Source organism: Sturnira hondurensis, unplaced genomic scaffold (genome assembly GCF_014824575.4).
Source record: "Sturnira hondurensis isolate 20B ecotype Veracruz unplaced genomic scaffold, ASM1482457v3 Scaffold0018728, whole genome shotgun sequence".
NCBI classification, from domain to species: domain Eukaryota; kingdom Metazoa; phylum Chordata; class Mammalia; order Chiroptera; family Phyllostomidae; genus Sturnira; species Sturnira hondurensis.
The window spans coordinates 11,477,087-11,500,911 of NW_028091359.1; the positions used below are offsets into that span (position 1 = coordinate 11,477,087).

The 23,825-nt window shown below is 44.7% G+C and overlaps 1 long non-coding RNA gene across 1 annotated transcript; it reads right to left on the minus strand.

Moving 5' to 3' along the window:
- Positions 1-2,105: 2,105 nt before the first annotated feature.
- On the minus strand, positions 2,106-22,622 carry LOC119003494 (uncharacterized). Its single transcript, XR_005069978.1, has 2 exons — positions 22,043-22,622; positions 2,106-3,593 (listed from the first exon to the last, which is right to left on the minus strand). It is a non-coding gene; the product is annotated as an uncharacterized LOC119003494 (long non-coding RNA).
- Between the last annotated feature and the right edge of the window lie 1,203 nt (positions 22,623-23,825).

The window sequence follows — 23,825 nt, forward strand, 5'->3', positions numbered from 1 at the left end:
GGGCTAAAGAAAACAGCCCGTTCAGAATTGGATTCGCCTCCTGCCCTGGCAGCTGCTAATCTGCCACCAGCCGCTGCCACAATGTGGCTGCAGTGCAGCCAGTGTCGTGGGGGTGAATGGCAGGGGTTCTTTCTTCTCTGGGTTTGATACATCCTTCCTTCCTGCCACTCCTTGCAGTCGACCTCTCCAGAAGGACGGAAGCAGGCAGGAGGGAGAGCAGGAGACTTCCGGAAACCTCTTTCGTCCCTCGCCTTCCCAGGCTGCCCGATAATGACCCTGGAGACGTCCACCTGGCCCCAGTGAAGGAATCGGTTACTGTCCTGGAGCCCTCCCTGGCACGCCCCCTTGCTCACTTCCTCCTCTTCCTGCCCCCGAAACCTCTACTCCTCCAGCCTCCTGTGGCTCCACAGCCAAGTTCACCATCTCAGGAAGAGTGAGTCGGAGCTTAGTAATAGTGAGCTTTCAACGCTTCACTCCACACTGCTTTCCCTTTCCTGGTATCATGCATGAATCTAGAAGCATGAGTGTAGTTGCAAAGAGAGTATGTAGCATATTCTTCTTTCTGTTAATAAATAATAGTAATAATTACTAATAATTCACATGTGCTGGGGAAAGGGCTTTTTAACGTATGTTTTTAACCTACCTTAGAATTGGTTTGTTTGTAATGCACTCTCTCTTTCCCTGGGATCTAATGGGAAGCCTAACCTTGGCGTTCTGCAGCTTTGTAAGTGAACAGGAGGGGGACGCCCCCCAACGCCCACTCACCAGTTTTGCCAGCACTAGCTTACTAGTTTGTTTTCTCTTCTGCAAGCTCTGCAGCCAGAAAGCAAAGGCTGACGATCATTCTCGATTCTCAGCTGACACGCTCCCCCACGCCTGCAGCCAACCCCCAAGGAAAGGTACTGGTATTTAGAAAAAGTTTGTTGGTACCTTTACTCCTTTTTGCTTCTTTTATTGGAAGCATCTTTATGGCTGGCAGGTGCACACCTGTAGCAGTTGAGGTCTTTTATTAGAGTACTTACAGTACTTATGATCCTCCTGGAATCAACCCCCGCATTGCCAATTATATTTGCTTTGTTTCAGGGTCACAGATCATACCCCTAATCCCGGCCACTTGTCTCCCTAGTGTGTGTCATAAGGGGCCTGGAGCAAGAAGGTATAAATGGCCAAACATTCCCATTACTTCTGTTGAAGAAAAACAACTCAGAGGGCACATCACAGAAAGAGCAGGCCACGGGTAGAGGCCGGCATAATTGCAGTCACTAAATTAGCGTGGGTCACTCAGCCAGGGGCTAATCTAAGCCAGACCCCATGTCATGTCAGGCCATGAGTACGTCAACATCGCAATTAAAAAGAAAAGAGAAAAATCACCCTTGCTTCCCAAATGTTTATTTTTAACATGGCAGGTCCTTAGTGATAAAATGAGATACTAAGGCATCTGGAATGAGCAAGAAATGTAATTTGGGTTAATAATCTTGGAAAGGCTAAAGGGTTTTAAATATATCTCCAGGGCCAAGCCCTCTGCATGCTCCCCTGTCTCTCTGTAACTTCAGCCACATCCTTTCCACCTCTGCTGCAACCTCTCATTGCTGCCTAAGATCTCAGCCATGCACAGTCTTCCTGCGTGCACTGCTTCCCCTGCATCCTCCTGTTGACTCCTGTTGACTTTCCTGACGTGGTCAAGCTCTTCCCCCAGGTCCCTTTGACAGGCCATAGTTCTTAGATGCTCCGTGTTTGGCGTCTTCTTCTTTCTTTAGGTTCCCCTTATACCCACCAGGCCCCATGCTTCTGGCTACACTCCAACGGTGAGCTTTTACCCCCTCACTTCTACCTGAAGGCAGAAATCAAGTCTGGGACCCAAAATGCATGGGCTTATGAGAAAATGTTTCCCCTGTAGCAAACATGCATTGATTTTACATTCAAGAAACATTTTGTTTTAGTTTACTTTCAAAATCCAGTATACAAACACACCAGGCTTTGCTTCTCTTCACTTTCAAGTTCTTCACAGCCCGCAAAACCTGGATTCACTGGTGCCGTTTGTCTTTGAATTTGCCACTTGAGTTTCTCAAATCAAAATGGGTATCAGAGACCCATTGTGTTTTTTCCTACAGTCACGTTATATTACAATGTGGCCAATGACTTGTTTCTACTTTGCACAGTTTTATTTTTGTTAGGGACTACTACTTTGATAAAAAGTACGCCTTTTCCTGGCTGGGACCTAGTAAACCCTCTGGCTATAGTGCAGTAAATTTTGAAAAACTTGGCCAAAGTTTGGGCTCTACTGGAATTTCACCTTTTTATCAGCAGGACCATAGAGAACTCTTGATCTTACAGAGAAACTCATTGTAATAGGATTGTTCTGTGTGTTAATATAATGATTTAATAAAGACATTTGGCACCTGAATAAGACTTTTGTAGACCATTTTGAACAATGAGAGGATTAGGATCAGCCCATAGGGGTTATTAGGAAAACTGTCTTTTCTAGATTTAGTAAAACTCTTCCATCTGTCTGGAGATATATTCATTATTCTTAACTAAAAACCCTCCTGAAAGAGAGGTGGTAAAAAAAAGTTCTGTCCCTGTTACAAGACTTTCCAAACAACTTAAAATTGCTGAGAAACAAAAGGCAGGAGGAGAGAGAAAGGGCCCTGTTGCCAGGTAATGAGGTCCTGCCTTTGTGTTTTATCTGCAAAACAGCGTGGTTTGAAAAGTCTGGATCCCATTTCATTTGAACTGAGCATAAATGTAGTGCCTGGAATTCTCCCAAATGAATAAATTCTTTGCTGATAATTTTTAAGTAAAGAAAGATCAACAGGATAGGGGCAGTAGGGAGGATCAGAGACTGTAGGGCATGTGTGTGTGTGCGTGTGTGTGCGTGTGCGTGTGTGTGTGTAAGAGAGATGGGGTTGGGTGGGGCAATTGAATATAAATAAAAGAACACAAAACCTCATCTAATGTGCCCATTCGTTTGGGGGTCTTTGTATTTAGAGGAACAGTTGGGAGAGTTCTGGGCACAATATTTTTTCTTTTCCTTTTTTTACTGTTCCTCGCTGAATTCCCTCTTGGAATACCCTCTTGGAATACTCCAACAGATTTATTTCCTCCAAAGGAACCCCTGCTGTCTATTGCTCATGTTACACCCTGCCGTTTCCCTGTCCCATCCTGAGGGCAGCAACACAACAAAGCTCCATTCCTTCCACCAGCATCTGATCTTCTCTCTGCTTCTACAGGCTGGGTTTTCTCCCCTGGATGGTGGCCCAAAATGATGCCAATTTAGGGCCGGTACAAGAATACACTGTGGAGCATTTCTCTCTTAATTTTCCTCCAGTTCATGAGGTCTTGCTGAGCATACTCACACCTTCCATAGAGATGGGGATAGCAGAAAGCTGTGGGGTCACCACCGTGTCCACTCTCAGGGTCAAGGTTACCAAAGGAGGAACCAGATACTTTGTCGATACAAATCTGTCCACAAAGTCTTGAGAAGTTCTGCAAGGAACTCATTCTCCTTCAGGCTTATTGGTCTCATTTAGCTTCTTTGTTCAAAAAAATGAAGGAAAAAGAAAAGATCACTGAGCCTCTTCCTTCTTTGGCCACTGGAAGAAAGGTAGAGAAAAAGGGAAATAAAAATTAACAAAGAGAGGACACATGTCCCTCCTCCTTCCTTCCCCTCTCCCCATCCACAGGCAAAAATCTAATAAAGATGATTGAATTGCATGTCTTTTCCTCCCATTGAAATCCAGTGCATGCTATTCAGATATTAGAACTCAGGAAATAAGGCAGGACAGGGTCCTTCATGAAACCTTAGAAGGCAGCACAGAGGTCTGAGCTGGAGGTCTGCCTGGCTGGGCGGCTCTAATTAAGAAATCACCCCGCTGAGCAGAACTTAATCTAAATAAAATATAAAAAGGAATTCAGTAAAAACCATTACCTCCTCCCCAGGCACCTCATGTCCAGAGCCCCGGTGCCCCTCCGTCCTGGGAACTCTTCCCTCCCAGAACTGGGAGTTCTATGCTGTTCTCTGGGCCCACAGCACAACCAAGTATAAAGACTTTTGAAGAGGAAGCTGGGTCTCGTGCTGGTCGCTTGCTGTTTGGCCAGACTTTTTCAGGGCCAGAAGCAGATTTAGTCAATGTCGTTTTTGTTTGGAGGGGGAGGGGGCATAGGACTTGATCAGGGATTGATGAAAGAATTGGACATCTGGCCCACTCTTGTAGCTTTGCCAACCCATAATCTCTCTGTAGGGTGGCTGAGTTCTTGCTTGTCCATCAACTGCGTTTGATGGAGTGGCCACTTGAGAGCAATGACCAGACATGTTTAACTTGGTTTGTTCAATGTCCTTATACCCGTCAGTGCTTTAAACTGTCTAGAGTCAGCCTCAGACCCCTGCTGTGTGCCCAGGTCCTGGGTCATCCCTCTGGTGATGGGTAACATTCGTTTATGCCTCATCTCTATCCATACCCTCTAGGAATCTGTTTTCTATTTTCACTGTTGACCTCTATCGATGTGTTATTCTCTTTTACACCTTCGTGGCTTTCCACGGGCTGCCGTGTCTGCCTACAATAGCGATTCTTAAACTGTTGAAAACCCGTCGAAAGGGATAGACCCCTTCACAGGGGAAAAGAATGCACACATGCTGTACAAACACAGGTTTTGGCAAAGAATCTCAGGGAGTACCTGAACCCTCTGGGAAGTCCATGGCCACCAAGTTAAGCACCATCGAAAGATTATCCTTTCCTTCTTTTCTCCTCTGACAAAGACTCAAAGATCTTCTCCTTCGAACTTGAGACAGCCTCTTGTTTCTGAGCAGGTCCAACCTGAGGCTCCGTCCTTGGACCATTTAGCCTAATTTTAGCAAGAATCCTGCTGGATCAGTTTTGCAAAACTTCCTCGCCCTTATTAGCTGATCAAATTCTTTATCTCAACCCTGGATATCTTATCGCCCTGACCAACTTTCTGCAAAAATCCTGTCAAGTTGGTTTAGCCAGAATCTCTCTACTCTTGATGTTTCCACTTAGTAATTTTCCCCTGTTGTATTCACAGCTGAGCCCAGTTTCTCCCCACCCACAAATGTAAAACGTCATTGTAGTAGCCTGTCTTAAAGAAATTGTCCTAGGGAGGGATTTAGAGGAACCTATATAAAGGATACATGGACAACAACTGAGAAGGGTGGAAATGGGAGGGAGGGGGGAGGATGGGGGGTAGGATGGGATGGGAGTAATAGACAGAAAACAGTACTTGAAAAATAATTAAATAAAAAAATTGAAAAAAAAAAAGAAATTGTCCTCACCATCTTCAATAAGTGCCATAAATCAGTTCTCCTTAACATATCTCATTTCAGGAAAGCCTCTACTTTCCTCAAGGAGAACTCCAAAGAGCCTTCACTGACCCGCCAGAAAGCTATGAACAGAACTCCCACCTCTTCGGGAGTTCTGATGACCCTTGTCTCTAAGTTGAGTATATCACATATCACAGTGCAGTAGTCGTTTGTTTGTATGTCAATCTTCCTGTAGACCAGGGGTGGGCACACTTTCTCTGCAAGGTCCAGGCAGTAAATATGTCAGGCTTCATGGGCTATATGGCTTCTGTGGCACCTACACAACCCCGCTCCAGCAACACATCCAGCCACAGACAGGCATCAATCAGTGGGCATGGGTATGTCCCAGTGAAGCTGCAGAGGCACCGCACTTTGACTTTCGTATCATTTTCATGTATCACAAATTATTTCTCTTTTGTTTGTTTTTTCAAACATTAAAAAAAATGCAAAAACATTCTTACCTCACAGACTATACAAAAAGAGACCAGGGAGGGGCAGATTTAATCCACAGGACATCACTTGCTGACCCCTGGTCCAGACTGAGTGGAGGCCCTCAGAGGTACATCTTAGTCATTTTTTAGTTCATTATCCAGTTTCTCAAAAGTAATTCCTCTTTGAGTTTCACTCGCTGTCATTAACTGATGCATAAAATGAGCGAGCAAATAAACAACCATATAACCAGTTGACTACAAAAATATTCTTGGGTCAGATACTCAATAGAACAACCATAAATGTGACTTTGGGGAGCCTGCAAGGGTCCGTGTTTCTTTATAATTAGGGATATAGTATCTTCAGTGAGCTCCTAAAGTTCCAATTATAAATTCTGCAAGTCTAGGACTATTCTACAAATCACTGGTAGATGCCAAGATCTTCTAGAGCTGTTCAATACCCGTATAGTCAGAAAATACCTCCTTTTAAAGATAAGATTTCTTACACCACTCCCTGCCTTGACAGAATCATGACCTTAACCTTTCTGTGATACTCAGCTTCTGACATAGTGATTCCTACCCTGCTACCCCACTACTCAAGCCATTGTGTAATCCTCTCTTTCTGAGTTTGGGCTGGAACTACTGACTCACTTCTAATCAACAGAATCTACAAAAGTGATGTGCTGTCACCTCCAAAATTAGTTCGTGTAAGATGGTGACTTTGGTTTTGTCATCAAACTGTCTATGGCTTTCTCGGCTTGCACTCTGGTGGCAAGCTGCCCTGTTGAAGCAGCTATTGTGGCAAGGAACTGAGGGTAGCCTCAGCCAACAGCTGGTGAGGACCCAAGACCCTTAACTACCCTCAAGGAAATGAGTCCCTACAATAACCACATGGGTGAACTTAGCAGCAAATCTTTCTCAAGTTGAAGCTCCAGATGAGACCACCAAAGAGTCTAGACCAACATTTGGATTAGTCTTATGAGAAAATTTAAAGCAGAAGACTCAGCTAAGCCATGCACGGATTCCTGACTTACAGGAACTGTGCAATGATACATGTGAATTATTTTAAGCTGCTAAGTTTTGGTGCAATGTGTTATGCAGAAATCGATAACTAGTACATCTATCTATGTGATAATTGTATATATATTTACTCATTCCCCCACCAAAATGTTAAGTTCCTCCAGGGGAGGGGCTAGTGATATCATACTCATCTTGTCCCATAATAGACATTTACACAAATGCTTGTTAAGTTGACTTGTATTTTGAGTTCCATTGAATTCAGTTCATTGAAATAACAGCAATGATATATAAATATGCATCAGTGGACAGACAAAGCAGACAGTTGGTTAGGGCAAAAGGTTTTTAAAAATTGTTAGAGGAAAAACATTTGAGTTTATATCTCTGGTGTCCAAACTTTTAGGGGGGTTTTATCTATCTTCAAAAGACTTCAAAGTTGGTACTACCTAACAACACTAAAGAGACTTTTGCCGTCACTGACCCAGCCACACCAACTTCCCTGTTGGATGGTCAGTCTCATTATTTAAGCAATTTTCCTCCCTTCCCTTCCTTAACATTGTATATGGGCAGTGAGAAATACTCTAAGGAGAGAGAAGATGAAAATAGAGAGAACTGTAAAAAAGTTGGGGAAAATGGAGAAGAGGAAAGGGAAAAAAAGCAGAGAAAAGAAAAGAATATCAAAACACCCAAGCCAAATCCAGAGAAATGATTCAAAAGAAACCATCTGATTTTCCTCTGTCTAGTCATAAATATTTTGACAAGGGGTTTGGCATTTATCAAAAAGGAAAAAAAAAAGGAAAAACTGAAGTTGTCTTCCTGAGGACCCAATGCTCTTGGAATTCAATGACCTAATTCTGTATAAGGTTGCAGAATGGAGATTGCCACTCTTGTCTGAGTCCCAAGGCATCGGGCCCTCTGTTTTCTCAACAGCACATGGCGCACCCCTATCAGAGGTTAGGAGTAAAGAACAGAGGATGTAAGGGAACCGTCTGGACACTGTGCTTAGAAAATATATTTTTAAATCACTGTAGATTCTCGTGTACTATCTTACTGTTTGCTTATCGTAGCCATTAAGTCAACTTTTCATTACTTTTGCAGACATTATATAATATCTTCTTCCCCCGGCCCCAGTCACCAGCTGTTAGTGAGCCAGCCTCATCCCAGAATGGAATGGGGGTGGGGCTGCTTGGGCTGCATGACTTTCATGCTGACATTTGAGGGAACTGATTCCCAGCCATTGAACAAACCTAAATTGTCTGCAATTATCACTGAACCAAATACATCTCAAGAAAGAAACCTGAGAGTGTCCAAGGGTCAAAGCAGTTTGAACTAATTACTTTTAGCCTAAATGTTCTCATCTGTAAAGTGGGGACAATAATAACATGTGCCTCACAGGGATGTTTGGGAGGTTGAATATGGATAAAAACCTCAGTCTACTGACATTTCAGGAGGAATACTTCTTTGTTGTGGGGGATCCGACTGTGCATTAGAGGAAGTTCAGCAGTATCTCTGGCTTGTACGCGCAAGCTGCCAGTGGCATCACCACCTACATGCCACCGCCCCTCCATCACGACACTCAGAAATGCCTCCAGGCGTTTCCAAATGTCCACAGTGGGGCAAAATCACCCTGGTTGAGGACCACTATTCTAGGGCTTAGCATATAGTTATTGTTCTGTAAACATCAAAAGTTATTTTTATCATCCTTAAAAATTATTCCTAACAGCAACATTACCCTGCTGAGGTAACAGTCCCTTTTCCAGTGAATGCTCGAAGTACTGGCTCTACGTCTGCATCCTTTCAAAAGAAAGGACTAAAAAGGGGAAGATCATGAATTGGATGACAATCACATAGGAAACCTACTCTCTCCTGTGAAGCCTTCTTTCATGGAAGGAGAAAGGGCTGCCATTTTGTCCTGCTCTGGGAACCAGGTACATGCCTTAGCCACATAGTTTGTGAGACACTATAGATTCTTTCATTGGCATAAACTTTCCAGCCATAGGCACTATTTGTATAGTTGTCTCTTAAAGCTGCTCTTGGAGCTATCCAAGGGTACCACCACTCCTACCTGAAAAAGTAAGGAAAGAGCTCTTAACAGAAGTTACTCTCTTTGTTCATGTGTGTGGGGGTATGTGTGGGTGTGTGTGTGTGTGTGTGTGGTTTTGTGCTTGTTTGGGTTTACAAGTGTGTTTTTTGCCCCAAATTGTTCTCACATAATCTAGCAGAGTTTGCTTTAGGTGTTTTGATGCCATGCTGTTTAGAAGGTACAAATGTTTCTCATGGCCTATCTTGTGTTAAGTGGACAAACTGAGAGGTGAATGCTGATGATGGACAGAGGGCAATGTTCCTCAAAGATTTTAACAAAATAGATGCTAAAAGCACAGGAAAGTGGAAAAAAGATTTCTAGGGGTCTGGGAGTGGCCAGCTGAAAATAAGAACTTCCTCTCTACCTCTTAGTTTTATCTTTAGCATCCATGCTCATTGTATTTTCTCCTCTAATTTTTTTCATTTGTTTCCATGCAATATGTGTAAAAGGGCTGTCCATGTTGATCCCCTGCATATTGGGTAGCTTTTTTGACTCCCTTTTTAAAGCATGCACAATGCATTTACAAAGGACGGATCATGGCATTGAGATTTGATGGACCTACAGGAAAATTTGTTTTTATTTTTAAAAAAGTTCTCATCCTGCCTTGACCAGTGTGGCTCAGTTGGCTGGGCATTTTACTGCAAAGCAAAAGGTCACCAGTTCAATTCCTGGTCAGGGCACATGCCTGGGTAGCAGGTTCAGTCTCCAGTCAGGGCTCATACAAGAAGCAACTGATCGATGTTTCCCTCGCACATCGATATTTCTCTCCCTCTCTTTCTCCCCCCCTCCCCCTCTAAAAAGATTAAGTTAATAAAATTTGTAAAATCCTCATTGTAGCAAGCCCTCAAATCCTACATTTATCCCTTGTTCTTTATTTTTTCCTTTCTTAGCACACAGCTTTGCTTTTTCCATCATGTTAACTGAATCTTTCTCTATCCCTCATTCCCATCATGCACCACGATGCCAATTTCCTCATTCCCCTTCTACATTCTGCTAAAAACTTTCCCTTCCTAGAGGCCTATNCACATAATCTAGCAGAGTTTGCTTTAGGTGTTTTGATGCCATGCTGTTTAGAAGGTACAAATGTTTCTCATGGCCTATCTTGTGTTAAGTGGACAAACTGAGAGGTGAATGCTGATGATGGACAGAGGGCAATGTTCCTCAAAGATTTTAACAAAATAGATGCTAAAAGCACAGGAAAGTGGAAAAAAGATTTCTAGGGGTCTGGGAGTGGCCAGCTGAAAATAAGAACTTCCTCTCTACCTCTTAGTTTTATCTTTAGCATCCATGCTCATTGTATTTTCTCCTCTAATTTTTTTCATTTGTTTTCATGCAAAATGTGTAAAAGGGCTCTCCATGTTGATCCCCTGTGTATTGGGTAGCTTTTTTGACTCCCTTTTTAAAGCATTTACAAAGGAAAGATCATGGCAATGAGATCTGATGGACCTACAGGAAAATTTGTTTTTATTTTTTAAAAAGTTCTCATCCTGCCTTGACCAGTGTGGCTCAGTTGGCTGGGCATTTTACTGCAAAGCAAAAGGTTACCAGTTCAATTCCTGGTCAGGGCACATGCCTGGGTAGCAGGTTCAGTCCCCAGTCAGGGCTCATACAAGAAGCAACTGATCGATGTTTCCCTTGCACATCAATATTTCTCTCCCTCTCTTTCCCCCTTCCTCCCCCTCTAAAAAGATTAAATTAATAAAATTTTTAAAATCCTCATTGTAGCAAACCCTCAAATCCTACATTTATCCCTTGTTCTTTATTTTCTTCCTTTCTTAGCACACAGCTTTGCTTTTTCCATCATGTTAACTGGATCTTTCTCTATCCCTCATTCCCATCATGCACCACGATGCCAATTTCCTCATTCCCCTTCTGCATTCTGCTAAAAACTTTCCCTTCCTAGAGGCCTGTCTCTCTGCGACCTTCGAGTTCTCCAAAAGCTGTGTTGAATCAACCATCTACAAGGATTTCCCCGATGAACTGCACTCTATAAAAGCCTCTCCTCCTGAGCATTCGACATATCTTACCAATTGAAGACACAGAGAAAGTCTTTTTAAAAATAAAATAAATTCACTTTGGTGTCAACCATTCCTCCCTCTTATTTTAATTTTTTTTTTCAATTTTTAATCTAACGATGGCTATGATAAAGTTGTCTTCACTTGAACCTGACATTGGTATGGTTGTATTTCACCAATCACAAGTTTCTTAGTAAATAATAGACTCCATCTTTATATTTCACAATAAAAATATCAACAAGAGCTACTTACAGTCTCTCCTAATGGCCTAATTATAAGCTCCTTGAAGGCAGGAAACTTAACTATTTTCCTCTTAGTATTGAACTAACTTGTGGACATTAAAAACCTTCAAAAAATATATGTTGAATGAATCTAGGAGTGAATGAGTGACTGTATTTTTCTAATTCATTTCTGTGAGTTGTAGTTGATCTGAAAACATTGGCAAAAAATGTATAATACATTGTCAGTATTGTGCTTGTGCAATCTGTTTGTTGACTTGCAGTTGTTGGCTAGTTCTAGGCATGGTCGTCAGGTATCCCTTGTTTACTCTTGACCTCATCCATGTCCTTCAGAGCACCAAGCACAAGGGATTGCCCAAGGTAGGTACCTTAGAGATTGAGGCAATGAATGTCATTTGCTGCATAATACAAAAAGCATAGGCATAAGATTTTGAAGAAAAGGTAATCAGTCAAAAAGGAATGATAGCAACTTGGCCCCAAAATGTTTAAGGCTAGGTGAAATGTTTGCAGGGGGAAGGAAAACTATCTGATGAAGAATGATGGACAAATCTGGGGGTTAGGATATGAGGACCTAGACTGGCTCTGAAAATACTGCCTCTTCTTCTCACTCTTCAGGATATTGGGGTAAGAACAGGAGTGTAAAAAATTTTCCAGATATTTGTGCTTCATTAACTGCTGTCTCCCAGGTAGGGAGAAGGTCCACAATGAGGAGGCCGTGGTTTTCTGGGCTGTCAAGGACTTAATTAAAAATCATAACCTGTGTTAATAATGAGTCTTATATAGGCCAATGCTTATGGATCTTTTCACTTATAGATGCTTTGGGGACTTATCAAAATGCAGACAAGCCAGCAGTCACAAAGAGAAGCAATTATTTCAACTGAAGGCAGGATGCATTGATTAACAGAAGAAATAACAGGAGTTGGGATCATGATGGGAACTTAGTCATCAATAGACATTGGGATTATGACTTTGCCTAGACTTGGCCAAATACTGGAGACTCTGAGCACTTTCCTAGCACTCACTTCCAAGTAGGAAGTTAGAAAGCAACACTCAGAGCTTGTGTGCCAGACATTACCTTTACAGCAACAAAAGTTCACATGCAGCATTGTCTCAGGGACCCTCTGCACCTCCTAGTAGTCTCGAGTGATTTGTTTGTGATGTCTGGAAGTCCACTGTGAGTCAACTAGAGACCGTGTTTAATGGCCTCTATCTTCTGGCCAGTTCAGATACAAGTGCTCCTCCAGCCAACAGATCCCATTCAGGCTGAGCTTATCTGGTGGCCATAGTCAAAGCTGGCACTTAATCCACCACCTGTAAACTGAGCCCAATGACATCGACCACCAGTGTTGTGATGGTCCAGAGCCTGGTCCAAAGTCAGCATTGACAAGGGCTTGCCCAATGGGAAAGACCAATACCTGAACACCCACCCAGCTTCACACCTGTACTTGGACTCAATTTCCTTGTTGGCTCTAGTGGAGCATGTTAACCAGGAGAGCCAAGCCTGCGGATGGACAATGGGAACTTTCCTGGAAAGCCAGTTCCCATACAGCTCATAGAAGATGATGAACTAAATCTTTACCATCTGAGTTGAAGGGATGCAAGGAATTCTCCCTGTGAAACTTTTAAATAACTGTGATGTGCTTCCTGCATAATCCCCGGTATTGAAGTTGTTTCCTTCCCTTATAATAACCGTCCACTAGGTAGCTTGTGGCCAGCGGGCTAAGAAACAGAAGGCAGTTGGAGTTAGCCTCCTGGGGTGCCAAGTGGAGACATTTTTTCTCAGGTTTCTGGGTGGGTTTTGAAGCCAACACCCTTGAAAGGGCAGCAGAGGCTGCATGCCACAGGCATCTGGGACACAAGGCCTACACAGTATTTTTGAAAAGTCAGTATCGCTCACTGACGATAAAGGGGCATTCACTGTGGGCAACGGCACTCCACGGGAGTGGGTGGAGTTGGGGCTACCAGGCAGGCCTTGGACTGACTTTGCAGCCAATTTTCCACCATCTCGAGAGCTGAGTAGATGCCAGTACAGCTTAAAGCCTTCAGAGACACCCATAGACACAGATAGTGAGCCCCCTACCCCCCAGCCCCCATCTTTTCCATGGAACTTAGTGCAGCTACCAGGGGCGTCACCCCAGAGCATTAATTTTTTCCCTGCCTGGCTTCCCACACTCTGTGACCACTTCGGGGTGTGCCAGGGAAAACACTGAGAGCCTAGGTAAACGGAGGGGAACCCAACATTCACCAGTCTGGCCTTAAAATAGCCAGGGCACCACCCCCTTCCCAGAGAGTACACAGGCAGCGACTGTTAACCGGTGTGCTCAGCACCCGCCCACCCCACCCAGGCAGCTTACCCTGATCCTCATGAAAGCCTATCTCAGAGACAGGACAAGGCAGGAGACAGACTTCGCTGCCTCATTCCCTTCACACCGCTGCCAAACCCGTGACTTAGGTGTATATTAACGAACACGAAGTGACCAGGTGCAAACCAGTGCACACCTCTGGGCAGGGTGGGACCTGAGTGAAGTGTATGTCTTGGGTAGGGTTGAGGGTTGGCAGAGCAATCTGAGATCACCAAGAGAAAGAGTGTTCCTCGAGGACAGGGGAGACCTCAGGAGTCACAGGACACACCCCAGGGCTGGACACTAGGGCAGAAAGGAAGATGTCTCCACACTGACTGCTAGTCAGTGTGGGCCCTCAACTCTAGAACTTGCTGCTATGTCCCAAGCCTGTGGGTTTTGGGTGGAGTGTATGGGGGGTGGGGTGAGAGGGAGAGAAGGAAGGAGGGGAGAAGATGTCCCCATGGGGTGAGGATAAGGGGCAGTGTATAGTAAACTGCACCAGCACAAGCTCTTCCATGTTTCTCAAGTTCTCTCCATGCAGAGTTGCCAGGTTTTGCATGTAAAAATGCAGGAGAGACAGTTAAACTTGGATTTCAGATCCTCGACAAATGCATTTTTAGGATAAATGCACTATTTGGATATATTATCTTTCTTAAACATACTTTTATCACGAATGTAATGTTCCGTTACATTTGAGTTTTAACAAACAAACAAATCTGTTAGTATTACTGTGTCCTGTGCAATATTTCGGACATAATAATACTGAAGACAATGCAGTGATTATCTGGAATGCAAACTTAAATTGCTGCTCCATATTTTATCCTCCACTCTATCTCCATGTCTTGCCCCCTCCTCTAGAATGAAAAGTCTCAAGGGCAGAGATGGTTTCTTCCATATTTTCTCTGGAAACATTAATGTTGTTCATTCCACATGTTACTTTGTCATGTACCATGGCATGGAAAAGCATAGTAATGCGGATAACTGTGCACTCTCTGCAACCTGACTGTCCTGGCTTTGCCTAAGATTAGCCTTGTATTCTTGGGCAAATAATCTACCTCCTTGATTTTCTCATCTGCTAAATAGGGAAAATTAGAGTTGCCCACTTTAGAGCATTCTTATAAGGAGGGAATGACATAGGTAAAGCATTTACTGTACCATAGGCTCGTGGGAAGTTCTCCATAAATGTTAGCTATTATTATCGCCGCATTATTATTATTGGATGTCTGATAAATAAGAGAGTGTGACAGAAAGAAACCAGCCCATGAGTGTAAGAGACCTGCCTGAGCTGACCATTGGGCTTCTTCACCTAGTTCTGAGACCTTGAAAGAGACTTTGTCTTTCTGTGTTTCTTTTCCTTGGGTTTCCAAGAGCCCTTCCAATTTGAAAACCCTGTAATGTAAATAGATTAAATGGATGAGAGCCAAAGAGAATAAGAGCCGTGTCCGTAGAAACATGCATGGGGTTAGAAAGTAGAGGTGCAAGGGGAGTAGGGTTTCTTTAGACAAAAATGCCTGTCCCCAAATGCATGACTCTGGCCTTCTCGTGGCTCTGATCCTAGGAAGGCTGGGTTTCCAGAGACCCACACAAAAGACAACGTACACCAACGAGAGCAGAGTGTCTTCCTCAGTGCATATTTGCACCAAAAGGATCCTAGCATAAGGCCAAGTGGGAGAGCCTCCCCAAGAAGCAGCCAACCCGGTCACAGTAAATAAATTCATGGCAGGCCAGGGCCAACCCAGCAGACAAGCCATGGTCCCCACCATCCACAAAGCTCCGTGTGGCCCAGAGTGAGTCTTCGGTGATTTGCAATATTTCCGGATAATTTTAAATCTTACTAGTAACCTTTATAACTACTTCTCACCACCTCTGAGAAATAATCACTTAGCCACAAAGAAAATATTTGTCCCTCTCATGTTATTCCGAGGAAGGCGTGTGGGCACAAACAGGCCAGGCATAGACAGACAACCTCATAGCAATGGCTTCTTCCCAGGCAGCTCTTTCCTGTATCAGGTGATGGATGGATGAAGAGGGTCCAACAGCAACGATGTTAACAATAGGGACTTACTTCCATTGGGTTTGGAAGCCTCTGGGGAAAATAATGCAAAAAAAGAGAAGATACAGTCCCTCACCCCAGAATATTCACAACACACCTGGAATCCAAAGTCATTCTTCAATACAGCAACGACATAGGAGGCTGAGCATGGGAACCCAGGTGCAAGTAAATGCAAGGCAGATGGAGTGTGTTTGTGCTAAAATGACTGAAAATGAGCCACCTGGGCATAACCAAGATGTGAGTTTCCAGTGGGTAAATGGATAGTTGGGAAAGAACAGAGAATGTTCTGTGCAATGATAGGAAGGTTTCAAGAGCATGCCAGGGAATGTTCAGGAAAGGAGCCTAGTTGATTTAAGAACCAGTCAGGAGACAGGTGAAGTCTTCAGCATGTAGGCCGGGCTCTGGACTCATTAAATTAGCTCACAGTTGAGGCTGCATCTAAAGAATTGAGTTGCCTATAGTTTTTCCTATTGTGCTGTGATTTAAGGAGATCAATGCAGAAACATGGAATGGCCCACCAATTTAAAAATAGTATTCCCCCTACTTGAAATTCTGTCCACTGAATCATTTTGAATATATTGTATTACTGGGGGAGTATACCTTGGTTCACTGTCTATGGAAGGCAACTTGGCAACAGCTCGAGGAATTACAAAGCCCATTCAGTGTAAGTAAAAAAATGACTTTCAGGAGCTGATCCTGCAGGAAAGCTTGAACGTGCACCCGGTTCTTTACATCAGCACCATTTCCAAGAGGAACATTTTGAAGCCACCTAAATGTCCATCACGAGGGGCATTCAGAAGTTGGTATTACTATATCCATAAAATAAATGCATGTGAATACTGAATACAGAAGTTCTTCAACTACTCATGCAGAACCATCTCTGAAATATGTTGTTTGGAAAACAAGGCAAGGCATGGTGAAGCCTATGAAATAGGTTGCCGTGTTGCTAAAAAGGAAAGGAGCCTCACGGAGGCAGAACCCAGTCGTTGAGTCTGAGCTTACTTTAGCGACTTTCTTCCACAGAGCGCACAGGAAGGGAGGTAAAGTGACTGTGGAGAAAGCAAGTAATCACCGCCTTAGCCACGTGGTCAAGGTTGCGTCACCAGTAACAACTGATGTGCAGGCCATATACCCCTGACACAACACTGACACTGTTACTTCCTCCAAACCCATAGACCCGGGATACTCATTAGGGACAAAATGAGCAAACATCAGCTAATCTCAGACTGAGGAACGGTCTACAGAATACTTGACTAGCCTTCCTGAAAACTGTCCAGGTCAAAAAAACAAGGGGAATCTAAGAAGCTCTCACAAACTAGAGGAAGCTAACGACACATGACCACTACATGTCAGGTGGTGTTCTGGATGAGACTGTGGAACAGAGAAGGAACACGGGGGTAAAACTAGTAAAAGCTGATAAACTATGGAGTTTAGGTCATAGTAATGTACCAATGTCGGTCCCTTCGCTGTGACAAACACGCCCAACAACCTAAGATGTTAACCAAGGGGAGACTGGGGATGGCATTACAGGAACTGTGCAGTATCACTGAAACTTCTCTTTAAACTTCAAAGTTTCCAAAAATAAAACCCATTAAAAATTAGGAGGGGTAGCGGAGATAGGCAATAAACTAGCTGTTTCTGCTGCCTTCAAAGATCTCAGTTACTGGAGGAAAAGGTTTTTTCACTGCATGCACTTTTATATTTTGAATTATAAATCATACCGATTTACTACCTCTTTAAAATTAATACAATTTACATCTTATAAAAGTGAAACCATTTTGATTCAAGTACTTTGTTGCTTAAAAAAATAAATAACCCTTAGTTTTGAAAGGCGCTGTTTTAGAATAATGCGTTAAAACGTAGCTCTTGAATAATTAACACAGATTACTGTCTCACATTAATAAAGAAGACAGTCCAAAGCACAAGGCTCTAAGAAGAATGGTATTGGGGATAGGGACATTCTGAGGGAAAGGGGAACATCAGGGAACGGTCTGAGCAGATGGCATTGCCTGACCACCCAAGTGACCAGTGAGGGTACAGAGAAACAGGGCGATGGTGGAGGAAAAGAAGAGAAGAGATGCCCAGAGCGGGCGACAGGACGCCACAAGACTAACTTACTGACGTAAAATAGAAATGCATTAGTACTCCCTCTCCTTCCCAGGAGAGTGCGTCCTATATCATCCCCATTCCAGAATGAGCCCTTCTCTGCCTTTGGCCCTTACCCAGGAGAAATATACTAAACTGGGGGACTTCTGAAGGACGGTCCGGACCACGCAAGAGCTGACTCTGGAGTCATTCTCTCCTGTCCTGACCATCGCCCTCTATTTCAGCCACTACTTGGCAAAAACCAACAGGGAGCTGACGGTGAAGTGCATTCAAATGTGACTCCATGGAGACTCTTTGCACAGAGCCACAAGCCGGAGGGAAAGGGCACAGGATTAACAGGTCCCTGAGCCAGCCGTGGGCCAGGAGCCAGAAGGACACCCACCAAGAGGGGCAGGGAAACGGTTAATAATTCAAGGTGACAAATTAAGCCAGCTACTCAGGGGCTCCAGTTTGGCTGATTGTGAAGTCAAAACAGAGCTGTCGGAAACTGGGAAGGCGCTGTCACTTTTACTGTATTTTTCCACACGTATTTTTTTTTTTTTAATTTGGAAATGTTCACGGGGAGCTGGACGGCACAGGCTGGAGAACTCCCGGGGTGTGAGAGGGGAGAAACTGCGTCTCGGCTGGGATCTCCGTCTAATTCTGATCAGCAGCTCCCAAGGGCATCAGCCGCGGGTGGCAGTAAGGTCGCCCAGCCTTGCCACCCTGCCCGTCCTCCGCCCCGTGGAAATACCCTCGCCTTCTCTTGCTTTCACTGCCCTCCGGGGCCAGCACACAACCTCCTGCCAGATCACACTAACAGCGTGCTCCATCCACCGGCCACACCAGCCTCCTTGTTACTCAACTCAGCAGCGGCCTAACAGGGAGCAGATGGAGGGAGCCCTGCAACACCCCCAAAGTGGGCACTGGGGAAACCTGGGCCGAGAGGCAGAGGAGAATTAAAATACCTGCACTTATCCTTGTTGATATGTTGGCAAGGACTCTGCTTTCACAAGGCCTAACGCGTGAACAACCACCCCGTGGAAATTTACTAAAAGGAACTTGTAGGCTCAGGATGGTTAACATGACCGTGTGGCCCATTTGGGGGGGCGGGGCAGGGCTGTAGGAAATTAGCACACACGGCAACAAATGGACAGTGATGTTGCCTACTCTTTGGATCTTATAAGCACTGAGCTTATTATTCTGACCTTCTAGGCATCTATTTTTTAGCGTGCTATAGAATTTTAATAATTATTGATGTGTGCACCATGAGATGAAAAGGCTGAAAACTGCTGTTCTGCAGGAGAATCTCCACTTGGCATCGCTACCCCGAGGGAAGGTTTAATACCATCCATTCTAAAGAAAACAGTTTTGCTGAGTGAATTTTAGACGAGAGAAAAATGGACAAAATGCAGTGTCCACAGAAGCAGGAATATACACACGCACACTCCTCTTTCTCCTCCAGCAAGCATTGCGCGTGCTTTGAGGTTCCCCAAAAGGACACTGAATCTGATCACCCCAAAACAGCTGCTGCTCGAGTGGCTTAGCTAGCCAGATGCTCCCCTCTGATTTGGCCAAAGCCGGAGTGCCCAGGCCTCAGATTCCTCCCTGGTGGCTTGTGGCTGATGCCTGGTGGATTGTCCACTGCAGACCTTACCCAGCCAGCTGCAGCCCCTGACCTATCTCATGGACTAGTGCAGAAACACAATTCTCTTATTGTTCTCTGACTTGGAGACTGAGGGAGGGGGAACATGCACGCCCACAAAACCTCCCTCAAAAAGATTAGTGCAATTATTAGCCAACAGTAATGGCCATAAGCCAATCTGCTCTCAAATCCTCCTGAGCACCAAGTCACCTCGGAGTCTTAAAGCCCCAAACACAAGACCGTGTGTTCCCCTGCATTTTGCCATGTTGTTCTAGAAGACTGCCGGGCCAGTGCTTAATGCCGCCCTCCCCACAAGGCTAATCAGCAGAGGCAGGAACCATGCATAACGCATGTGTCTGAGCCCTGGGTCCCCACGCCCCCATAAGTCTGTAAAAGGCAGATGTCCGGGGCCAGACATCATTGGGAACTGCCTCACCCAACCTTGTTTGGGCAAACGCTTATCAAAACAGGGCTGCAGATTGTGACTTGTGGTTAGTGTTCATTGCAGAACAGTCTAGAAATGATGTGCTTTCCCGGCTTTCACTCTGTGTAATAACCTACAACCCTTGCACGACCAGTCTGCTGCTACCCTGGTTCCCCATCAGGAGATATGGGTAAGCATTCGGAAAGGAAAGGAAATTCTGTGCCGGGACTAAGTAGGTCCCGGCCCTGTGTGCATATTTCAGACCCTAGTCTCTGAGGAAATGAAGCCTGATGTTAGCCTTCCCAAGTTATATAAAATCAATAATACATATTGAATAAATGTAGATGATGATGAGAGACAAACAGAGAAGGAAAGCTGAAGGACTGAAAGGTTGCTGATATATTTACGTAATACCAAAGCAATTGATTGATTGACTGAATTTAAGTTACTGATAAATTAAGTGAGACATTAAACAAATTTGCCAGTTGAGCCAGAAGACAGCTAGTCCAATAACTCTGTGAATATTCTACTCAAGACAGTACCGATGTGTGCAAATAAACACAGAGGTGAACTTTAACTACAGGTCAGGGAACCGTAATGATTCCTTTGTCTCCAGTTACTGAATCCCTACTATGTTCCCAGCACAGGTTAAAACCAGATGTTTCATAGCGTGTATGTATAGTAGCCACAGTAAAACCCTGTTACTTCCAGAGAAATCAGTGCTGCTAGGAAAACACAGGCACAGGGGGGGGAAAAAAGCCTCAAAGCTAAGCAAATAAAGAGAGCATGTGCTGTGTAGTGACACATTGGGGATGCTTTCAAGCATCTATCATTCATGATTGAGAAGAGCTATGTATGTCAAACTTTGCACGTGCCCAGGATGTACATTTATGAGGATTACACAGAACCCCGTTCCTACGAATTAACACCATGCCTTTGCAGCCTTCAGTTTCCTTCCTCCTGCTGAATGCTCTTCGCAGAGCCTCTGTCAGAAGATCAAGAGCCTGGTCTAAATGACCAAGTCACAGTGACTCAGAGTTCTCCAGTGTGATCATTTAATATTCATACACCTACGTCTGAACAGGACAAGCACTATACTACCATTTGTAGACAGTGTCCATTATGTGTGTTCTGCTGCATATGCTGTCATAGCGCATGTGCTATCCCACACACACACACAACACACACAGAACGCACAGACTTTCTCATCTGGAAAGTCGCAGGGTCAGTTACATTTCAGACAGACTTCCTTTGCAACAACCGGAAGATGACTGAAACCCCAGCGAATCTGTTTCTGTCCTCACAAAATGGAGGTTAAAAGACATCGCAGTAAGAAGGTCATTTGAAAAGCGCCTGAAACCCTGGGGCTAAAGCTACTGTACAAACACAGAGAGCCGGGTCCTACAGCATGTGAGCCCCGAACCACTGCCTGGTGTTATCCACGGATGAGAACACAGATGCGAATACGTAGGTGCCAGAACCGTTCTCTCCTTAGGATGCCTAAGCACCTGAACTAAATTACACATCTCTCGGCAATATGGCCTTCTCGGGGCTTTGTCAAGCCAGTCTTTGACGTTTGCCTTTCACATTTACGTGTGCCTGTCCACACGCAAGCACTGACACAAAGCCGTTCAAAACCTACGCTGCTCTCTGCAAAACTGATGTGATTCTGTTCCAGTCTACCACTAGACTACATCCCCAGTAATGATGACTACATCCCCAGTAATGAGGAACAAATAGCAAAGCAAAGAATGGCTATGCTCTGGTGAAGCACAGAGGCCCTGGAATCTCCTTTTCATCTTTAGTTACTTGTCAACCCCAAGGCTGGCCTATGGGAGCCCAGCTTGGCAGCACCAGCATGTGGATGAACTTTCTAGACAAGAGCACTGGGTACTGACTCATGGAAAGAAATCAAATCCACAGCTGGAGCCCACTACCCTCTCACCCGAGCTTCTTCTCTCTGCAACCAGACAGAGCCAACACATCACTTAAGGTGAATCTTGAAAATTGAAAGCAAAGGAGAATGAGAAAGGAGGCAAAGGCAGAAGATAGAGGCCTGACCCAGAACAGGAAGACTCATGACAAGAAAGCTTGCCTCATGGGAGAAGAAGCGTTCCCACTCTGCCCATCCACCCATCATTGATTATTCCCGCAAACCAGATGAGCCCCCCTAGCTCATTTCCATTCATCCACACAATTCTTAGGGCCTGCCTCTCCCCGCAGGCGGCCACACAGGACTCTGCAGCACGCGTGCAGGTCGCCACCTGTGCCTAACCCATGGCAACAGGAGGGAAAACAAGAATCGAGAATGAAACCTGTGTCCAAGTTAGGGGGATTTAAACAAAAAAAGTCAGATTCAACTGACGAACAGCTTTTCAACCCAGGCCACTCACTCACCTGGATCTGGAATGAGGATTGACAGAGAAAGTCAGGTCAAAATCCAAAATCCGAATGAACAGATCCAAGGGTCTCTACCCTGCCATCTCTTCCTCTTTCCCCAGGTCCCTGGGTGTGGGTTAGCTGACCAAAGACATGGCCCTGATAAATGCCACAAGGCTGTAGGAAGGGACAGAGGTCTGGCCTAATCTTGCTGCTATTCCTCAGTCTTGAACCAGCTTTGGAAGTCGAAGGCCCCGGCAGTGGTGTGCAGAATGCTGGCCTCCAACATTGAATGAGCCCACAGAGTACCTCAATCTGATCTTTTATAGTGCTTTGTTTATTACCTGTGTGCCCTGATTTCATAAGGGAACTGAGAAAGAGAGAGAGAGAGCAGGAATGATGAAGATGACTATTAGTGGCAATCCAAAGACAGCTTTTCTTTAGCTTCATTCATAGTGGCAAATGTAGCCAAACAACCCAGCAATTGTTCTCTCAAATGTCACCTTTCTGTATGGGCCACTGTGCCCATCAAACTCGGCTCTCTCGTTTTTTGCTCCCCTTGGAACTCCCCCCCCCAATAAAAAAAATTGCTGTGTTATCCTCCAAATATCTCCAGAGAAATCAAACCTACAAGGAAAGCTTTTCTTCTTCTCCCTGCCCCCCTCCCCGTTTTTTCTTTCTTCTTCACGCAGCTTGAACAATTTGGCTCTGTTCGGGGTGCATTCCTGTGGCCCATTCTCTTTCAGTCCCCTGTGCAGGGCTGAGGACGGTGGACCAGGAGAACACAGGCCCACATTCAGACCCAGGACGGTGCTTCGGGCGGGGGGTGGGGGGGTGGGGAGAAAAGTGAACCAAATGTACCTATGATTGTTGCGCCACCAACTTAATACCTGGGCAGGGAGACAAAGGCTCTTTAGAAAAAGTCCAGGCTGCAGGGTAACCCATCTCCCCCACCCTCCGGGAGTTCAAAAGATAACAGGAGCTGAAAATAAGGCTCGAACATAATTAAAGTTTTCCAAGTCATTTCGGGAGCTATTACCAGCGATGACAGAGGACTCGGGGCTAGCCCTTTTTGATGAACAATCTCTGCTCATACGTGAAGGGTCTTTCTCTCTTTGCATATGTGTGTGTATGCGCACATGCGTGCATGGGTACACTACATCCTCCCATTCCTGGACAAAATGATCAATACTCTCTGAGCCCTGTGCCTTTTCACTTAAGCAGAGGTGTAGCCATGGCTCGGATAGTCCCTGATTTGAAGGGAATCTACAAAATGAGGGCGCCCTCTCAACATGAGCTCTATTTTATTCTTAACAAAGGGTAAGTGGGGGTTTAACGTCCTTTTTTCATGTATTTATTTCTGCCTGGGAACCAGAAATTGCACTCGTCCATGGAAATGGGTGCAGGTCTCAAACTAAGCTCAGATGATAAAGGAAGGGGAAACCCTGCGGTCTAAACACATCAGAAGATGTTCAGAGGACTTTGCTTCTAAACGGGGCAGGCGTTACGCGCATCGCAGTCAGGGTTCCAGGGCCGACCTAGCCACAACATGTCCCGGTCCTTATTTCCAGGGTCCTTGGCCAAAGTCTTCATTAAGACAAAGACCAGTTAGCCGGAAAACTGGAGAGTTGCGACAGAACAAGCCAGGTGGGCCTAGGAGGTCACTGAAAAACAATAACGAGACAAATACTCACTTTGACACCAAACAGGATTTTTCTTTGTAATTTTTTAAAAATGCACTAGAAAAATGCTCTAGATCACTACTTTATTTGTTTGTTTTGCAAAAAGACTATAAGCTCCA